General features: G+C 37.5%; 1 non-coding gene across 1 annotated transcript; it reads left to right on the top strand.

The window, feature by feature from the left end:
• The first annotated feature begins 2,809 nt into the window (after positions 1 to 2,809).
• On the top strand, positions 2,810 to 2,946 carry LOC115853940 (U4 spliceosomal RNA). Its single transcript, XR_004039787.1, has one exon. It is a non-coding gene; the product is annotated as a U4 spliceosomal RNA (small nuclear RNA).
• The last annotated feature ends 4,295 nt before the right edge of the window (positions 2,947 to 7,241 follow it).

Raw genomic sequence — 7,241 nt, 5'->3', positions numbered from 1 at the left:
TTGCCCAAGGACGTGCAAGTTGTGAGTTAGGGGCTTCCTGTCTAGGCACTGTGATTCCAGAGTTTGGGCATTTAACCACTACTTCCCTAAATTCCTCTTTTGACAGACTCTATATGCTTAAAACTAAGACGTTATCTTCACTCACTATGATAAATGCTAACAGGAACTCGAATTAATTCAGTGCTAAGTTCTTCTACCCACAAAATCAAATACTTTACTATTTTGATCATAGTAATATATTTTTGTATTTTTTAATCCACTCCATCAGAGACTTCTGTTAATAGTTGTACACATAGAATGTAACAAAAGTTGTTCCCCGTCCTCCCTCCCACATTTGACAGTGAAATAGGGAAGTGATTTTGGCCAAATCTTCATGCGAGTAAAAAGACATTAAGGCTGATTCAGGTAGTCAAAATAACACAGCCCTGTTTTCTCTTGGGTTGTAAACTGTATTTGCTGAATTCACATCAACTAAGTATAGAAAAAAAAAATCTCTCAATCTAATTATCATTCCCTATTATAGCAAAACCTCAGTTGAATGGATGCCAAATAATGGCACTTTTAAATAATTGGGAACATTTTTTAACATTTTATTTCTTCTTCATTGAGAAGTAAAGGAAGAGCAAGTAGTTTGGAATCAGGGGCCTTCAAAAGGTTCATCGCTATTGTTCCTTCTGTTGAAATTCTATCCCACTAATTATCTGCATATTTAAATAATGTTAGTTTTCTCTTGGAATCCTTTAGAAATCAACACAGTGCTGGCTGGTATGACCTCAGAATCAGGAAGACAGCTAATCTTCCATTTGGAATTTAGGACATGCAAACTTGTATTGCTATTTATTCTTCTTTCTCTCTTAAACATCCATACTGTTGCTGCAATTAGATATTAAGTCCCTAGGGTCTGTACATTCTTTCCCTTTTGAGTCTCAGCTCCTAGCAATAAACACATAAGGATTGCTGGGTGATGATGGGAGGAATACAGAACCAATCTCCTGTGCAGCTGGCTTTTACAACTGTGACATACAAGCAAATTGATATTCTTCAGGAATTTTAAGGTCATTATTGACATATGTTTACTATGCAGTATTTACAGTGCTATTTTTAATATTTATTTTTAAATATTTAGGCTGTAACATGTGATATCATTCTTTCCCTGTGTTGACACTATATTAATGTTACAGGCTATATCATATCTCCCCTCTCCCCAAATTCATATTTGAAGTTCTAACCCCAAGTATCTCAAGATGTGACTGTATTTGGAAATAGGGTCTTGAAAAGGCAATTAGATTGAAATGAGGTCATTAGGGTGGGCCCTAATCCAATATGACTGGTGTTTTTTATAGGAAGAGGAGACTGGGATACTGACAGGCTCAGAGAGAAGGTCATGTAAAGACACAGGGAGAAGACAGCCATCTGCAAACCAAAATAGTTGCCTCAGAAGAAACCAACCCTGCCAACATCTTGATCTAGGACTTCTGGCTTCCAGAATTGTGAGAAATTTCATTTCTATTGTTTAAGTCTGTGGTACTTTGTTATGACAGGCCTAGCAAACTAATACAACTAATTTAGCCTATTATAATCTTATGAGCCTACTTGCTGTTCCAGGTAAAATAATAATGTCTTACATTTCTTTAGTACTTTTAGCATTATTAAGTTATTCAGCATTCTATTTTGTTGTCTGTTTGGGTTTCCATAACCCCTGGACAGAATACAAGGTAGATCTCTATTTCTCCTTCTCTCCTTTCCTGGAACAAAATTTAACCCAAAATGAACAAAGCAAATGGCGTCCTTCCTGATACCTAGGTGTGAATTTATGTAAAGGTGAATTTTTATTTGGGAACTTTTAAAAACTAACCTTCTGTTTTGAAAGGAAAAAAAGAAAGGATTCTTCCCAAAATATATACAACAAGATACGAATATTTAGGAACTAAGTATGATGATTTTTAATGTCACCCTAAAGCTCAGATTAGCCATCGGAAGGCTTTGGTGCAGAACCTGGCCCTCTTGGTGATGCATGTCAGATCTAGAGGCCTGTGTGGGCTCCCAGAGTTTTGAACATTAAAGACTGGGATGCTGTACAAGTTTCCTGAAAACTTTTACTGGATACCAAACATAGTTTTTTAAATTGGCCTTCAAATATGTCCTTGTAAAAGAATTTCACACCAGATATCAATAAGTACCAATAATTTTCAAGGGTCTAATTTTGTTGTGTAACAGACATTTTCTGTATTTAAATATTTCTTTTTTCTCCCCTCCATCATACAATGTCTTTTAGTTTTGCCCTGTTCTCCTTTAACAAACTTCCATTTCTAACCGCAGCTCAGTAACTTTATCTCTTTAACTTCATAACTTATAAAATGGGTAGAATAATAACCCTTGCTTTATAAACATTGTTTTCAGGTTGCAGAGGGTGAAACACATAAAGCATTTACTAGCTTGATGTTCATATTCTAGGAACTCAAATAACTGTGAGCATTATTATTATAATAACAATTAAAATATCTTTCAGTAGGTCTCTATGTATGTAACTATTTGTGAATTCACATAAAGATAAATTATCATGTGGAGCAGTTATAGAATAATTTTCAATATACTTGAAAAAATAGTTAAAAGATTTGTAGATAATATAAAGAAATGAGTATTTCAGATAATGTAGTGAAAAGCTGTTTATATGCAATATTTTGCTTAATCTTCAGAAAAACCTTCTGAATAGGTATTATTAACTCCTTTCTACAGGTGTGAAATCTGGGTCTCAGTAGGAACATCCATGACCTGTCCCAGCAAAATCAGACAGAAGTTAGTGAAGCTCAGCTTTGCACAGTGGCTCTATCTTAGCTAATGAGGTTTATCCGAGGTGCAATTATTGCTAATTGAAAACTTTTCTCTAACGCTGAAAGGGTGTGACATATAGTCAGCCTTGGCAATGTTTGAGAGTCTCTACAGAGACTGAATTAAAAAAAAAAAAAAAAGTTAGGGAAGCTGGAGCTCAAACTCAGGCTTTCACTTCAATCCAGTGTTCTTTCCAGTCTGCCACACGTGAATTTCAGGGATTTTTAACTGGCCGTTCCTGCTTGTTAAGCTCTAAAACAAATCACAACATAGAAATATTGTGTGCCGTACTATTTATTTTATTACCTTCTATTTTTCAATAAATAACAAACTGTAATGATATACTTGGGGCTCTTAACTTTCATTATTCGTAATTCAACACCTAATTCTCTCCCACTCCTGAGGCTCCTCTTACAACACAGACGATATGTCAGCTGCTCTCTGAGGGACATCATTAGACACGGTGAGAGTAAGTCCTTGCTATGTCTCCTGTAACGATGGGAGCTTGTTGTTCATTCCTTTTAAAAGGATCCCCTCTCTTCCTCTCAGATTGCAAATCAAAACTTGATAGACTTCTTTACTAATGCTTCATTTTTTCCCCATAGATACTGTCAATTTTGTAATTAAATACAGTTTTCTCCTTGATGGCTCAAGCTTAGAGCACATTTTAAGTTCATCCTTTGCAAGTGGATACCACCTCGTGTATCTTGTGTCTTGCCCTCATTCCTGGTTCCTTCTTTCTTTCCTCCTTCATGTTCTTTTCCTTCCATTCTTCCTACAAGTTGGATATTATTTTTATTTTGCTACACTGTATCTTTGTATATACCTAAAATCCTTCTTGAACAAATCAATCAAGCAATGGTGGCTTTTGTATGTAATTAACCATCTGATTTCAGGATACCTGGCTGTTCCAAAGAAAAACCCAGAGATGTCATGTTCTTTATTTTGTTTTGGTTCACCCAGCTGACTTACAGGGTAACAACCTTGGGATCTAAAAATAAGAGATTCAGCACTGCTTCTGAGCAGCAAATATGCTCATAAAGTGATTAAGTATCCCTGCAGAAAGTTGTAAGCAAGTTTGTCTATGTGAGAATTATTAAGCCACAGAACACTTTGTTGAGGAAAAAGTAGGGAGAAAATAAAGCCTTTCTTATTAGTCATTTGAAAAAGAAAACTAGACAAGGCATTAAAAATTATACCATGGAAAAACTGCTCTGCTAAAAACTGGATTGACTGGAAAACCCAAGACTGTTAGTGAAATCTCCCATTCATAAATCAAATGATTGGATGAAGATTCTGCTTAGCAAAAAAATAATAATTATTATTCCTTTACATAATATGTTAGTCTCTCACAAAACATGTATTTAAAATATTTGAAATAGTGCCATCCAACTGCCTTCCTTTTCCACTGACCTCCTACCCAGCACCTTTAGATTGGGCAGCAGGAGATGCTGTAGTGAACATATTATCTTTATAATTTCACAAGCCCCTCAGCTGGAGTTCAGGCTCAATTCTCACAATTTAATCCTATCTGCCAAAGAATTTTTAAACTACATAACTGACAAATAACCTGAGCTGTAATTTATGGATCTTTCCTCCGTGGGAAATAGTTACAGCTGGTTTTTAATACAAATTGCCTTACAATGTTGTAAAAGCTGAGTGATCTTACCAAGCCCAACTGACTCCAGAAACAGAAACAAAAAAATAAAACACAAGAGCAACATCAAAACAGTTGCTAAGCCTTGTGTCTCTAATAAAGGACAAATTCTGGATCTAGTTACATATTTCATCCTCAGCCTAATCTTATTATGTTTGTTTGTTGTTGTTTTTTAACATTTCATTGATACTCTTCCAATTCTTCTCCCAAAAAGGTATTATGGTCACATCATTGTTTATTTTCCTGATTGGAATATTATTGCTTTAGTAAAAAATTCTATGTAATGCATTTAGATAGTGACATTCTTTGAGTTGCACATGTATACAGTTGACCCTTGAAAAACATGGGTTTGAATAGTGCTGGTTCACTTACGCATGGGATTCTTCAATAGTAAGTACTACAGTACTACATGATCCAGGGATGGTTGAATCCAGGGATACAGAACGATGGATATGGAGAATGACTGTAAGTTATATTTGGATTTTCAACTGCAGGAAGTGTTGGCACCCCTGACCCCTGCGTCGTTCAAGGGTCAACTGTATTTGGAAAAGATGTCAATTTTTTGCCTCATTTATGTGTCAAAACTCAATAATGCCTGTCCAGATTTCCCCATGTATCCAGTTGCTTATTCGACATGCACATCCAGGCTCTTCAAAAGATGGACAGCAGATCTAAAACTGCATTCATCATCATCTTTCCCCATACCTTGTCCTCTTTCCCTGGTCCTATTTCACTGAATTCCATGGTTATTTTGCTTTCCCTCACTGAGTACATTCAATCCAATACCTCCTCTAAAGCTTGGAACTCCATCCTCTCTCCTTCCCCAGTGCTGTTGCAACCTCTCACCTGGATTAATGCACATGGGCTCCTGTGATGGTTTATTTTATGTCAACTTGACTGGGCTAAGGGATCCCAGATAGCTGATAAAACATTATTTCTGGGTGTGTCTGTGAGGATGTCTCTGGAAGAGATTAGCATTTCATTCAGTAGACTGAGTAAAGAGATTCACCCTCACCAATGTGGGGTGCGTCATCCAATCTGTTAAGGGCCTGAATAGAATAAAAAAAGGTGAAACAAGGGCAAGTTCTCTCTCTTCCCTTGAGCTGGGACCTCCATCTTTGCCTGCCCTCAGACATCGAAGCCCCAGGTTCTTGGGCCTTTAGTTTCCGGGACTTAATGCTAGTAAGCAGCCCACCCCTCTCTACCTTGGGTTCTCAGGCCTTTGGAATTGAACTGAATTATTATAGCACCAGCTTTCCTGGTTCTTCAGCTTGCAGGGAGCAGACTGTGGGACTTCTCGGCCTCCATATCCCTGTGAACTTGTTCCTATAATTAATCTCCTTTTATGTAAATCTTTATATCTTATTGGTTCTGTTTCTCTGGAGAACGCTGACTAAGACAGCTCCCAACCTTGACTCTTCTCCTAGATTTTAGTCTTCCATTCTTTCCATTCATTCTCCAAAGGCAACCAGAAAGACCATCCCAAAGAGTCGACACAATCATGTCAGCCCCCAGTTTAAAACCCTTTGGTGTGGTTGTTGGTTTATTTCTTTTTATTCTTTTAGAAGTTTTAAGCTCCTTACATAGTTACAGGGCTCTTCCAGATTTGCTTTCTTCCTCAGCCTCACCCTTCACCTTCTGATGTCCATGATGATAGTCTTACCAAGTTACGTTTATTGTTATGAGGGCTTATATTCCCTTTGGCTCATTTTTGCTCCTACTCAGGCAAGAAATTTTCTTCCAGTGACCCTTCCTCTACCAAGGCTCATTTAAGTGCCCCTGCAAGGTACTAGGATATGACTTTTCCTGTTATACTACTCATCCCACTATACTTTTATTGTTTATTTCTTGTTTGTGTCTCATCCACTAGACTATAAGCAATGTGTCCTGTTCATCTGCAAACGCACAGCACCCAACATGTTATTCAAGTCATACATTTTCAATGCAATTTTGCTTCTGACTTTTCAGCTTTCTTTTCATATTTCTTCAATAACAATTCACGTTATAGCTTCATTGTTTAAAAGATTTTTTAAAGTACTAACAGATATATAAAAGATTCAACTGCATATGAAATATAAAATATACTAGATGACTGTTCAATTTTGGCAAAAATTTAGACATACTCTGATTATGGGGACATCAAAAAGAAGCTATAATTTGCTAAAGATATTTATGTACTACTAAAACCAAGATCTTTCAAAATCTTAGAGTATTTCCAGGTTGTGCCATTTCTTCTGGTTTTTTTTTTTTTTCCCCTTCTTGGCAAGAATTGTTTTTTTTCCCTATTGAACATAAAATGTAGTCACTTTTTTTTTTTTTTTTTTTGCAGTACGCGGGCATCTCAGTGTTGTGGCCTCTCCCGTTGCGGAGCACAGGCTCCGGACGCACAGGCTCAGCGGCCTTGGCTCACGGGCCTAGCCGCTCCGCGGCATGTGGGATCTTCCCGAACCGGAGCATGAACCCAAGTCCCCTGCATCAGCAGGCGAACTCTCAACCACTGCGCCACCAGGGAAGCCCTATAGTCACTATTAACTTGATTATATGCTGCAAATGATAAAGCTAAAACGACTTTAAGAAGTTTTTCTTCTGCCCCTGGATAAGGCTATACTTAAAACTTTCCGAAGATAAATCTGTTTAAGAACAATCTTAGAGCTTCCCTGGTGGCACAGTGGTTGAGAGTCCACCTGCCGATGCAGGGGATATGGGTTCGGCCCCAGTCCGGGAAGATCTCACATGCCGCAGAGCGGCTGGGCCC

This window comes from Globicephala melas, chromosome 9, assembly GCF_963455315.2.
Source record: "Globicephala melas chromosome 9, mGloMel1.2, whole genome shotgun sequence".
Classification (NCBI taxonomy): Eukaryota; Metazoa; Chordata; class Mammalia; order Artiodactyla; family Delphinidae; genus Globicephala; species Globicephala melas.
The sequence above is the reverse complement of the archived record's forward strand: the minus strand, read 5'-3'. Positions and strand labels throughout refer to the sequence as shown.